At 49.7% G+C, this 14,891-nt stretch overlaps 1 pseudogene; it reads left to right on the top strand.

Moving 5' to 3' along the window:
* Positions 1–229: 229 nt before the first annotated feature.
* On the top strand, positions 230–7,043 carry LOC124966177 (cytoplasmic tRNA 2-thiolation protein 1-like; annotated as a pseudogene).
* Positions 7,044–14,891: the final 7,848 nt, after the last annotated feature.

Consider the following 14,891-nt stretch of genomic DNA (forward strand, 5'->3'; position numbering starts at 1 on the left):
GTCCACAGAGGTGCCCATGTCTCTCTAGAGGTGACTTCCTTCCTTTCAGAGGAAGTACCCAGGACCCATTCCTGGAGACAGTATCCCATCCCCCACAGTGAAATCCAATTGGTCTTTCAGATTTATCTACCTTCTGTCAACAGAGCGGCAGTCCCCTGGCTGCCCTCTGTCCTTAAGAGCCCTGCACCTCCCTCCCAGGCACTCCAAACAATCCTAGAGGGCCGGGTCAATGATATCCACCTTGTCCCTCTGGTCAGGGCTGCAACAAGGGAGGCTGTGCAACTGGTCCTGAACGGTACCCCCATCCCTCTGGAAGGGACACAACCTAATTCTGAGTCTAACCTGCCTCTCTCTCTTTTCCCCTGAAACTCCCTAGGCCTTTACTCTTTGAAGTATATGGGTGCAATCTGAGCAGCTTTTCAGGCGCAGTGTTCTCTTTAGCCAGATATAATCCTCCAGCCCCTGGCCAGAAGAAGCTTCCTGTTGTACACACCTGTGCCTGGTCCATTACTGCAAGGACGCTATCCAGGCAGCCTCCCCACAGTCCAGACTCCACGCGTAACCCGATTCTCCCCCTTTGATTCAGGGGAAGCCAACACCACGATGCCCACCTGTCGTGCACCTCTGGCCACGCAGCGCAGCCAGTGTGCTACTCTGCCTTTGAGGCCCAGGTGCTGCACACGGTGCTTGCTGGCCACCTGCTTCTGCGTGGTGGTGTGGTGGTGTGGTGACGTGCGCGCCTTGGGCAGCAAGGACTCTACCATGCTCACGCAAGTGCTGCACGCTGCACCTGGACATCTCCCTGAGCCTTGTGGTGGTGGGCCAGCCATCAGCCGCTCTCCAGATGTCGTGCTGGCAGCCAGGCGGCACGCTGGGAGATGCCACTCACCTTCGTGATCTGTGAGGACCTATTCCGGGGCTTGATGATGACCGCTGTGGCCAGCAGCACCACTAAGCTCCTGCTGTACCTTCTGCGGGGTGGTGTGGTGCTGGAGAAAGGGGCAGGCCTCCTGAGAGCCACGCATACTGTGGTGCGTGAGCACAGGCGACCAGAAGAGAGTAGTCCGGCACCTATGCCAAAGAGCAGGCGCTGAGAGGGAACTGGGTGCATGCCCAAGGGGTAAAGAGGAGACCCTGGACATAACTTATAGGGAGGAGCCCAACAAGGATATGGGATATGCGCATGCTCCAGTTTGGGGCTGGAGCCCCCTGAAGGTTCTCAGAAGTATGTGCGCCTCTCAGAGATGGAACAAGGACAAACTTTAAAGCATCTGATCCTGCTGTCATTCTTGGTACGCACACACTGGCAAATAGAGGGGTAGAGGGACTGCCTTCTAGAGGCTAGGGCTGGAGTTCCCTACTTTAAAAAGACATTTTGTCATTTTAAAAACGGTTTTTCTTGTTGTTTTTTTTAAAACCCAAACAGTGCTTTTTGGGTGTGTCGTTTGTTGTTTTCTTTTTGTTTTGCAGTACTGGGGATCCAACCCAAGAGCATTCTACCTCTGAGCTGCATCACCAGCATGCCCGCCCTGCCCCCCGCCTTAAATTTTGTGACTGAGTCTGGCTAAGTTGCAAATCCCTCAAACTTAAGATCCTCCTGCCTCAAACTCCACAAAGCGCCAGGTATAGAGGGGTATCCCCCATAAGACGTCATCTATAGTGTGAACAAAATTGTGTCAGAATTACTTTTGTCTGCTGGCTTCTCTTTAACTCTCTTTCTCTCCAACTCATTACTTGAACAAATAATTATTGACCATCTACTCTGTACTAGGTACAAGCTATTGTAGCCAAGAGCAAATCACCTAAATTTGGTTTCCTCTTTTGTAAAGTGGGGATATTAATAATATCTAGATCCTTGAGTTGTTGGGCATTGGATGAGTTACTCCTAAAGCACTTAGAGGTTGAAAACAGTAAATGGGAGATCCAAGATGGCGGACTAGAGGGAGGTTGTGTTCCTTGTTGCTCCGTAACTCCGGTTTCAAGCAGAGGATATCTGTTTCTTGGTGAGGCAGTTTTTGCTGCTTATCGATCCCCTGCTGTTTACCCCATTTGTCTGCTGTGATCACCTGCAGTCTGCCAGCATATCAACGCCTTTTTTGAGTGCAGATTGCTCACTGTCAGGTGCCTATCATCCGCCATTTGCCTGCCTCTCACCTATCCATCATCTACCTTACACCTATCCATCACCCAACACATGAGGTTCACCTTCCAATCGTCCAACAACAGTCAGCAAACTGATTGCCGACTGCCAGTGGAGCGCCAGCTGCCTGCTGTTGCCTGGAAGTTCACTGTTACAGTACCTGCAGGTTTGATTACACATGGCTGCTTCCATTTTGAGACAATAGCCAGGCCCCATAGGACCCATGGCCAGACTGACTGAGCCCTGTCCCCAGGATCCCTCAGCCCGACCGATCACTCCCTGCCTCTAGGGTCCTCACACTGACTGACTGCTCCCTGCTGCCAGGACCCCCAGACCAATTGACTGCATCCTATCACCGGGACCCCAGACTGACTGATTGCACCCGGCCTCCGGGATCCCACAACCACACCAAACACACTCGATCTCCAGGACCCCTGCCTGACCAACCACACCCCACCTTAAGGACCTCCAGCTGACCATGTCCACACCCTGAAATGCAGCTCCCCATTTGCTAACACATTTGGAAGCCACAGCAGCCATCTTGGATAATCCTGGAAGCTGCAGCTCCGATCTTTAGGTGGGGCAAATCCCATCCTGAGACGCCTGCTGGAGACTTGAAGCTCATTGTCAGGTACTTCTCATGCATCAGCTATTGAAGACTGGGAGGTTTCATTAGTATATGACTGTTATACAGTAGATTTTCTTTCTTCTCCTTATTGAAAAAATTTAAGTTTTTATTTCTTTACTTTTCTTGCTCTCTTTTCCTTTTGTTTACCAGTTCCCTCAGAGTCTCTTTCTCCCTTTTTTGCATGCTAACATCCAATTTCTTTTGATTACACTCTCACCCTTTCTATTTTCTAGAACTTCTGTATATTCTTCTCTTATCCCATTAACAGTTACATTCTACATCCCTCTGCATCCTCTTTGTCCTCCATTAGAAACTGCAGACCTTATTGCAAACCTGTTTGTTTTACTGAAGATAATATTTGAACTCATTCTGTTTATTATGACAATTTTGTTATTGTCCTCATAGGGGCTATTTGGTCTAGGATTGCATAGTGTCTGAATTGGGCACTGCTAATATTGATCTCCCCTTAAAGAAAAGGTTTTGGAAACCTATAGGGCCACTATAAGCCTATAGGGGGAAATCTGTAATACCCCAGATCTGCACTGCTACAGGGGAAGATACAGGAACAACATGAAAAAACAAGGGAAGAAAATGATCCAAACAAATCTAGATTCTATATTAATAGAATCCAATGACAGTATGGTAAAAGAAATGTCAGAAAAGGATTTCAGATTACACATGATTAAGATGATTCACGAAGCAAAGGATGAGATAAGAGAGCAAATGCAGGCAATGAATGATAATACCAATAAGCTGAAAGAGCAAGTGCAGGAAGCAAAAGATCATTTCAACAAAGAGATAGAGATTCTCAAAAAAAGAAAAAAAAAAAAAAAAAAAAAAACCAAACGGAAATCCTTGAAATGAAGGAAACAATAAACCAAATAAAAAACTCAATGGAAAGCATCACCAAAAGACTAGACCACTTGGAAGACAGAACCTCAGACAATGAAGACAAAATATTTAATCTTGAAAATAAAGTTGCCCAAACAGAGAAGATGGTAAGAAATCATGAACGGAATCTCCAAGAACTATGGGACATCCTGAAAAGACCAAATTTAAGAATTATTGGGATTGAGGAAGGCACAGAGATACAAACCAAAGGAATGAACAACCTATTCAATGAAATAATATCAGAAAATTTCCCAAGCCTGAAGAATGAAATGGAAAATCAAATACAAGAGGCTCATAGAACACCAAATGCACAGAATCACAACAGATCCACACCAAAGCACATTATAATGAAAATGCCTAACATTCAAAATAAAGATAGGATTTTGAAGGCCGCGAGAGAAAAGCATCAGATTACATATAGGGGGAAACCAATACAGATAGCAGTCGACTTCTCAACCCAGACTCTAAAAGCTAGAAGGGCCTGGACCAACATATTCCAAGCTCTGAAAGAACATGGTTGCCAACCAACAATCCTATACCCAGCAAAACTAACCTTCAGATTTGAAGATGAAATAAAATCCTTCCATGATAAACAAAAGTTAAAAGAATTTACAAATAGAAAGCCTGCACTACAGAATGTTCTCAATAAAATATTCCATGAGGAGGAAATGGAAAACAACAATGGAGGTCAGCAAAGGGTGGAACTACCTTAGAGAAAAACCACTCAAAGGAGAAACCAAGCCAACTTAAAAACCAAAAATAAGCCAAATGACTGGGAATACAAATCATATCTCAACAATAACCCTGAACATTAATGGTCTAAACTCATCAATCAAAAGACATAGACTGACAGAATGGATTAAAAAGAAAGACCCAGCAATATGCTGCCTGCAAGAGACTCATCTCATAGAAAAAGACATCCACAGACTAAAGGTGAAAGGATGGGAAAAAACCTACCATGCACATGGACTCAGTAAAAAAGCAGGGGTTTCCATCCTTATATCAGATAAAGTGGACTTCAAGCTAAAGTTAGTCGGAAGGGATAAAGAAGGACATTTCATACTGCTTAAGGGAACCATAAATCAGGAAGATATAATGATAGTAAATATTTATGCCCCAAACAATGGTGCATCCCTGTACATCAAACAAATCCTTCTCAATTTCAGGAATCACATAGACCACAACACAATAATTCTGGGTGACTTTGACACACTGCTGTCACCACTAGATAGATCTTCCAAACAAAACCAACCAAAGAAACCACTAGAACTCAATAACACAATCAATATCCTGGACTTAATAGACATATATAGAATATTCCACCCATCAACGAGCAGATTCACTTTCTTCTCAGCAGCACATGGAACCTTCTCCAAAATAGACCATATGTTATGCCACAAAGCAGCCCTTAGGAAATGCAAAAAAAATAGAGATACTGCCCTGTGTTCTATCAGATCATAATGAACTGAGAATAGAAATCAATGACAAAATAAAAAACAGAAATTACTTCAACACCTGAAGACTAAATAATATGCTATTGAATGAAACATGGATAACAGAAAACATCAGGGAGGAGATAAAACAATTCTTAGAGGTCAATGAGAACGATGATACAACATATCAAAATCTCTGGGACACTATGAAAGCAGTAGCAAGAGGAAAATTCATTGCATGGAGCGCATTCCAGAAAATATGAAAAGTCAACAACTAAATGCCCTAACATTACAGTTCAAAGCCCTAGAAAAAGAAGAACAGAATAACAGTAAAAGTAGTAGAAGACAGGAAATAATTAAAATCAGAGATGAAATCAATGAAATTGAAACAAAAGAAACAATTCAAAAATTGACAAAACAAAAAGTTGGTTCTTTGAGAAAATAAACAAAATAGACAAACCCTTAGCCACACTAAAAAAGAGGAGAGAGAAAACTCAAATTACTAAAATTCATGATGAAAAAGGAAATATCACGACAGACACCACTGAGATACAGAGCATAATGAGAAGCTACTTTGAAAATCTGTATTCCAACAAAATAGAAACTACCGAAGACATTGACAAATTTCTAGACATATGCTCCTCCCAAACTGAACATACACAATTTAAACAGATCAATATCAAGCAATGAAATAGAAGAAGCAATTAAAAACCTACCATCCAAGAAAAGCCCAGGACCAGATGGATTCTCAGCCAAGTTCTACAAGACCTTCAAAGAAAAACGGTAAATGTATCTATGTTTGGTGTTATGATGGTACCCGAGATAGCCTCTGCTCCTGTGGGATTCTCCCATATACAATTATAACTGGACAAGTGCTAGTAAGGAAAATTACAGAGATCCTGTGCGTTTACAGCATGAGGTCCTAGTGAAGGGGGCGAGGTGGAAATTAAGAAAAGCTTCCCTGAGGCAGCTGAGATCGGAAGCCTCTGGGAGTCATCTGATGAAGGATGAACAAGAGTGGGGGCAGGTGTTCTGACAGTTCATGCAAAGGCCCTGACGAGGGGAAGTGTGGCTGCTTAGAGAAGCCCTAAGGTGCTTAGTCAGGTGTGAGAGGGCAAGATGGATAACCGAGTTGGCTTGGTGGCATGGTGGCTGGTGTGTGCATATTCACTGACTCTCCCTGGTCTTTCTACAGGCTGTGATGTGCGTGCCCAGAGGCACTTGGACCCGCAGCTCTCCTGAGAATCTCCAGTGCCACAGTCTTACTTGAGGCTGAAATGGTGTTTTCAGGGGAAAACACCCGAAAGGGCAACTAGCACAGAGTCTGGTGCAATCGCAAAAGTGGGCTCTTCTGAGTGCGTCCTCCTTCAGCCTTCATCCACTCGACGGTGCCCCTTATATGCCCTCCTTTCCCCTCCACTCCTGCCGCCCCGCGGGTCCCCGGGGCTCCGTGGCCCTGCGCGCCCCTGCGCCCCGCCTCACCTGTGCTCTCCCCCGCAGGCCACAACGCGGACGACATGGCGGAGACGGTGCTCATGAACTTCCTCCGGGGCGACGCGAGGCGGTTGGCCCGGGGCGGCGGGCTGGGCTCCCCGGGCGAGGGGGCGCGCTGCAGCTGGCGTCGCAGAACTTCTCCGAGGAGTGCGTCTACGCGCCCGAGGCCTTCCGCGGCCACGCGCGCGACCTGCTCAAGCTCCTGGAGGCGGCGCGGCCTTCGGCGGTGCTGGACCTCGTGCACTCGGCTGAGCGCCTGGCGCTGGCCCGGACCGCGAGGCCCCCGCGCCCCGGCGCCTGCTCGCGCTGTGGGGCGCTGGCCAGCCGCGCGCTCCTGGACGGCCTGAACCGCGGCCGGCCCCGCCTGGCCATCGGCAAGGGCCGCCGCGGGCTGGACGAGGAGGCGCCGCGGGGTCGGGGGAGCGTCCCCGTCGCTGAGGCCGTCGCCGCCTTCTAAAGGCTCCTGGTTCGGCTGGGATCCCGCGCCTGGGCGGGCGGGGCTGCCTGTAAATAGCACGGAATAAACTCGAGCTGCCTGTGCTTGGCCGTCCGCGTGGAGCTGGGAGGGAACGGGGTCCAGGAACCCTGTCGGAGCTGTGCTCCAGAGGCCTGGGGTCCGGGGAGGGAGACCGAGCAACCTGCGTTCAGCACCTCTGGGGTTTGGGGGCCTCCTGCTGAGCGCCTCTGGCGAGCTCAGATGCTCCTAAACCTCCGAGAGAGTTCCACCATGAGATAAGCAAAGTGAAGTGAAGTGACAGACTAGGGTCCCAGTCACCGTGAGGATGGCTCCCTTCCAGTAATCGCATCCAGCAGGCTCCGCGCCACCTCCTTTCATCCCCACCCACCTCCACCTCCTTGCCTGTAGCCGAACCTCCGTAATTTGAGCTGGGTCCCCACCAGGGTCTCCTTGGTTCTAAAGCTCCCCTCCCTCACCCTGTCCTATTCTTTTATCAGTCCCCACTTGAATCTATTCCTGCTGTCTCTGGTATGGGTGAAGAAGGTCTGGGGGGCTCCCAGACCTCAGGCTTTGAGGGCAGAGCTGGGTCAGCCTTTATTAGAGACTTAACCTTTCTGAGCTTCAAAACCCTCCAAAGGGCTTGGGAGGCTTTGAAGTGCAGAAGGGTGGACCCTTGGTTGTTACTTTTGAGGTTTGGCCACCAGGGGGCTCTTGGTTTCAGGGTTGCTGCTTTGCGGTTCTGGAAGAGAAGGTTGGGACCCACCTCACACGCTTTGCTGCGCTGGCTCCCTTAGCAGCAATGCCCTTCCTTTCCCACATCCCTGCTCAAATCCTCCAGGGTCCTCCTGGAAAGAAACCTTTCCTGATTCTCTCTGCCCACCTCACCCAGCCCTGGGCTCAGGGCCCTCCCAGGCCGTCAGCCCTAGTCCTCTCTTTATTCTGGCCAGCCAACCCTTTGGGGGTATTGTTCTACCCAGCTGGACTGATGTCTGAGGGCAAAGGCTACATCTTTCTCCCCTTCGGACAACAGCATCATTCATCTAGAAAGAGTTATTGAGCAAATATTAATGTATGTAGGGGCTGTTCAAGGCTTTGGTTATGATTCGTGTGTGTGTGTGTGTGTGTGTATGTGTGTGTGTGTGGTGTAGCCTCCAGTCCCACAGGAGAGAGATAATAGATAAATCAATACATAACACTATGTCAGGTGATGGTAAATGCCATGAATTTGAAATAAAGCAACATAAAGAGAAAGGGTATAAAGCGATGCTATTTTAGTTTGGGAAGTCAGGACCTCTTGAGGTGACTTTTGGTCAGTGACTAACATAAAGGCAGGTTACTAGACATGCTGGAGAAGCCTGCGTCAACTAAGGCCATGAGACCAGCTGGGAAAACCAAACGACACACACACCAATCTGAAGACATTAGAGAGCCACCAGGGTGGCCAGTGTCCTAGGGAAAAGGGAAGCTGTCTACTGCAGGGGCCAGAAGCCTAAGGAAGCAAGTGGACAGCACAGGCTCAGAGGTGGACTCGAGCCTGCTTTTAGCAGGGTCTTGCTGGGCTGGAGACGGTCATGCTGTCGGGAGCCACGGCAGCAGGGGGAACTCAGAGACGAGTACTGAGGCGAGCCCGACCTTATGCTTAGGCTTTCCCTTGGCGATCCCAGGACTGGATGGATAAAATTCGACGGTCAGGATCTCACAAGAAGAGACCCAGTAAACACCCAGCCCTTCAATTAGGACTCAAGAAGGGATACGGATTAGAGGTAAGGGTCAACGGGAGGAAGCTGCCCACACAAAGACCAGCTGTGGCTTCAAACCAATCCTGGACTGGATGGAGCAGATCTCTCCCTAGGCTATCTGCTTGTCAAAAGGCAAAAAGGCTATTCCTAGATACTCATTTACGTTTAATTCAAGTTAAATTTGAAGTTCATTCCTCAGTCACTGTAGATGCCTTTCAAGGGCCGCAGAGCCACACGTGGCCATGGCGGCCATGCTGAACAGCACAGACCCAGGATGGATTCCGCCATCACTGTGCAGTGCTGCTCTAGGCTGTCCTTGATCCAGAGGAAGAATATTTCAGCCACCAATCCAGAACATTGCTACAACTTTTTATACAAAATACTGGACATTCGATTAGAAAAATTTTTAACAAGCATGCCAAGACATATGACAAAACAGCTGAACACCAAGAGGAGAAGGGCCTACAGAGGCCATCAGAGTCCCTCCACAGGAAGGAGTGCAGCCTGGCTTCAACTGTCGTCACGTGTCCAAGAAAATAGAGACTGGACTGGAAAATCTCACCTCTGAGTTGGAATACACTTTTAGAGGAGCCAGGCGGAGTATCAGACTTACACTCCTGCTGTGAACTGATATAAAGTGATATAATATGGGGGCACTTTGCTCTGCTTTGCTTCACAGATGGCTCACCTCCCCACTGCCAGCCCCGAAGGCCGGCACCAACTTCACACCACCACCACCCCTGGCCGAGTGCTCTCGGGGACAGCAGCTACCACAGGCCATGGCCTCCCACTGGGCTTCCTGTGAGCTCCCCTTGGGCTCCCACAGGAGCGGTGGGCACACGTGGCTTTGCAGGTTTCTCTGCATGCTCCCTATTATCCACCTGCATCTGCGCCTCAGGTGAACGGCTGGTGATGCTCTCGCCCTCCTGCAGCCTCGGGAACATCACCCCTCAGCTTCTGGCACCTTTGGGTTAAGGGCCAAGTCCTCTGGTAAGTCCTATTCTCATCATTCCCTCAGTGGCCCTATTTCCCAGGCTGTACTCATTACAGTTTTGAAAAGTAGAGAGACAGTTTTAGACTCTGAGTCAAATCATCTTTCTCCAGAGCATATCCACTCTTGCTTCTAGCAGGAGGATCACTTCAATCTGATCAGAGATTGAGGAAATTTGAAGTCTGTTTGTGTGTATGTGTGTGTGTGTGTGTGTGTGTGTGTGTTTCTATTTATTTTTAGGTACTGGGATTGAACCCAGGGTCGCTCAACCACTGAGTCACATCCCCAGCCCTTTTTATCTTTTATTTTGAGACCGGGTCTCATTAAGTTACTTAGGACCTTGCTAGGTTGCTGAGGCTGGTTTTGAACTGGAGATCCTCCTGCCTCAGCCTCCCAAGCCACTGAAGTCTGGATTCAATCCTTACTAGGTCTCATCTATTTTCAGCCCAACCCCTACTCTACAAGGTCCCAATTTATAGAAAGATGTCAGTGTTTATGCTTTTCTTTGGCAAGCCCTCAACCACAATTTGTACCCCTGTAGCACCATGAAACTTCAGAACAGTCTACACAGGTTTTCAGTGTGTGCTTGGAAACAGCATAGTTTCTTTTGGGGGGGGATACCAGGGATTGAACTCAGGGGCACTCAACCACTGAGCCACATCTCCAACCCTATTTTGTATTTTATTTAGAGACGGGATCTCACTGAGTTGATTAGGGTCTTGATTTGCCGAGTCTGGCTTTGAACTTGTAATCCTCCTGCCTCAGCCTCCCAAGCTGCTTGAGGAACAAATTATGTCCAGATACTTGAGTTCCCACTTCTTTCAGATCTTTACTGTGAACTTTTTCTCTCCATTGACTCCAAATATTGGAAATATTGTATCTAGCTTTTCTACTTTTTGGCCGTTTGTTTTCTTTTCCACAAAGAAGGTTGGTTTGAAATGACCTGGAAAGCCATGTCAGAATCTTGTCACCTGAACTAGAGAATTTGCTGCACCTTCCGCTCTGGTGCCTCTGTCCCTACAGTTCTAGGATGTGGCCCACTAAGGGATTCCCCAGTAGGCTTCTTTGTCCCATGGCCAGCTGACCTGTCCCTGACACAAGAGCCGCACCACAGAATGTTTACTCTGTGGCGTCACCAGCTCTGGCGAAGGTCACCCAGTAGGGGAGCAGCAGTCTCTTGTGCTCGGGGGCAGGCAGGTGCTGGTCTGGAGGTCTCAGGGGAGGTGGCTTGTCCTGGCCTTCTTTGACACTGAGACTCTGCCGCGTACAGCCACTGGAGCATTGGGGTGAGATGGCTCTTTCCAGAATCTGCAAACATGAACTGCCATCCCTGTGGCTCAGGGAGCTTGGTCTGCAGGTCCCTAAGGAGGTGGAATTGGCCCAGGGTCTTGGTTTTCTTGCTGCACATTGACCTGATTGTATGAGGGTATAAGAGGGTCGTGGTATTTGATGGTCCCTTCCACAGTTCAAAAGGTAGAGATGATTCTAGAATAAAAATAAATTTTGGGAGTGAGGAAGGTCAGAGCCTGAGGAAACACAGGCACTGGGTCCTCCCCGGATCCGCCCTTCTCACACCGCAGCTCCTGCCTGCACATGTCTCCACGTCGCACCCCGACACGGAGCCTGGAGGCCCTGCATGAGGTCAGTAGCTCGCGAGGCACCTCTCTCCCCTGCCCACTCACCCAGCGGAAGCAGCAGCATCCTGAGCTTGCAGCGGGCATGTCCGGGACTCCCAATGTCACCCCATCAGCCCCCTCTGTCTGGAGCCCCCGCAGATGCGGGAGAAGCAGGCAGCTGGAGACGCTTTCTGAACTGGGCTCCCCAAGCCCCTCCATCAGGGCAGCTCAGGACTTCCTGGGAAATGAAACCGAGCTCCTCTCACTGCGGGTCCAGTGGCCGCCTGACCAGGGCTCCTTCCATCCACGGCCAGTCCCATGTGGCTTCCCAGGTATCCATCTCTACTCCCCTTAGAAAGGAGGGCGCCGTTCCCACCGCCCCTCTCCCACTTGGAATTACTGGAGCGTCTCTCAGAGCAGGAGGGTCTGGAGGCGGAGACCCACCTGAACTGAGTCTCCTCTTTCTTCTGGCCCTCAGCCCAGGTCTGGTCACCCCAGAAGCTTCCAGAAAGGATGACTAATTCAGACCCTCTGAGAGATGGTTTCCTCCATGGTCAGAAACTGTCACTGAGAGCTGGGGCCCTGGGTCAAGCTGCGGACGTGGGTGTGACACTGTGCTTTTCCTGTGTCGGTTTGAGCTCAGAATGCAGCTGGGCTTGCTGGCGTTTTCAGTCCATTCTCAGGTTTCCCACGAGCCCTACACTCACACCTTCAGAATGAGTTTTGACTTCTAAATAATCCCTCCATCCCCACAGGCCTCCCTCTTCATGGTATCTATCAAATCTCCTCTCTTTACCACACCACCACTTCCCCCTAACTTTCTGGGTCTTCTCTGCCCCCTCATGACAATTTTTTCCATCCCATGGTCCACTGAGGCCACAGGGTCATTTTCCCAGTCTATTTACTGTTCATACTGAATGAAGAGATTAGAAATGATTTCTACAACTCTTGAGCTAAAATACATATTTCCAACTCGTCTCCCCATACTTCATTCTTTCATGTGAGCTAAATCAGGACTTGACATAGAGCCAGGCATGAAATAGGACCACAAATAATGTTCTGTTGTTGTTGTTCAAAAGATAGTGTTGTCCAGAGCTCTGTAACAGTACAAGGAAGGGAGTTAAAATCAAAAGCAAAATTCTAACCCACTGGAAAGTGAGGGGAGGAGGGGAGGAATCTGACTGCGGTTTTTGTGGAGAGGTAGAGTCAGTCCTGAGAGGTAAGGAACCCTGTGCCGTGTGAGAAATGAGTTGCCTCTCTGAAGCTAAGTCCTCTCTTCCCTAGCGTGCTTTCAGAGGGGAGGCTGAGGAGAAGTTTGGACACCCTTACTAGCACATCTGCCCTGCAAGACAGAATGTCACCTACCCCGTTTCCCAACCCACTTCCCTCTGCCTCTGAGAAAGGCCAGAGCTATATCTGCAGGGGGCGCTCCATCCCCCAGAGCCTGCTGGGGCGCACCCAGCCGCAGGGTTGGCGCTGTCCGTGGTCCTGAGCACCACTGGGCTCTGAATCCAGGAAACTGCCCACTCTTGCCAGCTGCCCCAGTCCTCAGGCACCAGGTCCTGAGTCCCAGGCCTGCAGGAGGCCCAGGTCAGAGGGGCTTCAGGAAGGCCGGGTCCCTCTTGGAAAGCAGGATCCAGGGGAAGAAACAGGAGCAGACTGGGCGCCTCCCCGTGCTTACCCTCAAACCCACCCTATGTTTCTTCCTCTGCACTGGCGATAGCCTGGTGAGGAGACAGGGAAGAGGAAGGAATTCTGAAGATCACGCGTGGAGTGTGCCTGGACCTCCCGTCGCACACGAGACCAGGAGGGAGCTGGGTGTTCGCTGGCTCTCCCGCAGTGCCAGGCCCCGCCTGCCTTCCCACACTCAGCTTCATTTCACCCTCACTGCCAAGCTGAGGGGTGGGTTGATAATTCTCATCTGATAGAGTGGGAAAGCGAGGCTCTTCAAGAGGAGTGGCCATACAGGGTCTCACATCATCGCTGACATTTGGGGGCTGGGATTGCAACCCAGGCCCACCTGGCACCACAGAGAGTGTTCCTGAACCCAGTATCAAACACTGGATCCCCAAAGAAACCACGGGGCAGAAGACACGCCCTGGGGAGGTTTCCATTCAAGAGGTTGGACCTCAGACCTCGCACCGGAGCTGCCCACTGGAGCGGCGTATGTTTTTGTTACAAAAATTTGGCCGAGGTCATGTCTCCAAGACCAGCTCCCGCATCACCTTCCTCCTAGTTCAGGATGCGCTGCTTCCAGTGGATCCTCAACCCGTTTACTGTTGGCAAGGAGTGATCACCCTGGGAGAGACCCAGTGAAGTTAGCTACCAAGCTGGCCAGAACGCCACCAAGAATCAGAATTTCAACGTGACCGGCAGAAAGAGGGAGAGAGGAAGCAGGAGACTGGGGAATAAGCTGAGTTTAAGCAGAAAGAACGTGCCGAGGTCGGTGAGATAATGGGAGTTCTGGTGAAGTGCACCTGCTGCCTGTTTTGGGTTGGCAGCAGTGTGAGCTGTGGGTACGTGAGTGTGTCCTCGCTGCAGCCGGCAGTGCGGGAGTGTGCCTCATGGAACAGGCTACGTTTGGGAGAGGCACCCATCGATCAATGTTGAGCTCTGCCTTGGCTGGAAAGGGGACTCGGCCTTCACTGCAGAGCGAACCCAGCAAGGCCTGCAGCCTCCGTTTCCTCCTCTTGCCCGGAGCCACCCTGGGGCTGCTGTGAGGTGGGCAGGGGCTCTGGGGACCTGGACCCCATTTCCGCCAGCATTCCTTTCAGCATTCACCCAGCCCTGGCCCTACCTCCCCTTGCCATTTCAGGATATGCCAGGCCCTGCCGAGGCCCTGGCCTTCTATCAGGCCGGTCTTGCTAACTGGCAAGACCTCTCCCTGCACCCCTACAACCCAATCATCTCTGGTCGGTTTTATACTTTGGAGACCCTAAGTTTGTCTCCAGTATCCTTTGACAAAACTGTTCCAGTTTCAGTATTGTCAAATCTGTCAAGCTTCTTATCGTTGGGCTATGTTTCTGTTAAGAAACAATTTCTCCTCAAAATCTTCAACAAAAGTTGACTATCAGAACTCCAGGTATTTCCCATCTGTAATATTCTCATTACAAAATAATGAAATATTATCCATTTGTAATATTTTCATTACAAAAATTGCATTGTGTAATTGTCTCTCAGTCCCAGAAGTAGCACATGAAGTCACGTTGGGACCTTCCTCTTCATGAATGACCCCTCTGTTGACACTTGGGATCGTCTCATTTCCTGCCCTTGACTATAAGCATAATGCTTGTGTATATATTCTTAAATAAGAATGGGTGCTTTAAAGTTCTCGACGGACACAGCGGCGTGGTGATGTGTATTTGGTATTGCCTAAAGGACCACACAGGTTCTCTTTTCCCCAGAGTTGGCATCATGCACAGTTTGTCCCCTTCTGCTCTTTGGCATTCTCTGGTGTTCTGTGTTAGGCGTGTGCATGGCAAAGACCTTATACAGACCCTTA

This window comes from Sciurus carolinensis, chromosome 16 (assembly GCF_902686445.1).
Source record: "Sciurus carolinensis chromosome 16, mSciCar1.2, whole genome shotgun sequence".
Lineage (NCBI taxonomy): Eukaryota > Metazoa > Chordata > Mammalia > Rodentia > Sciuridae > Sciurus > Sciurus carolinensis.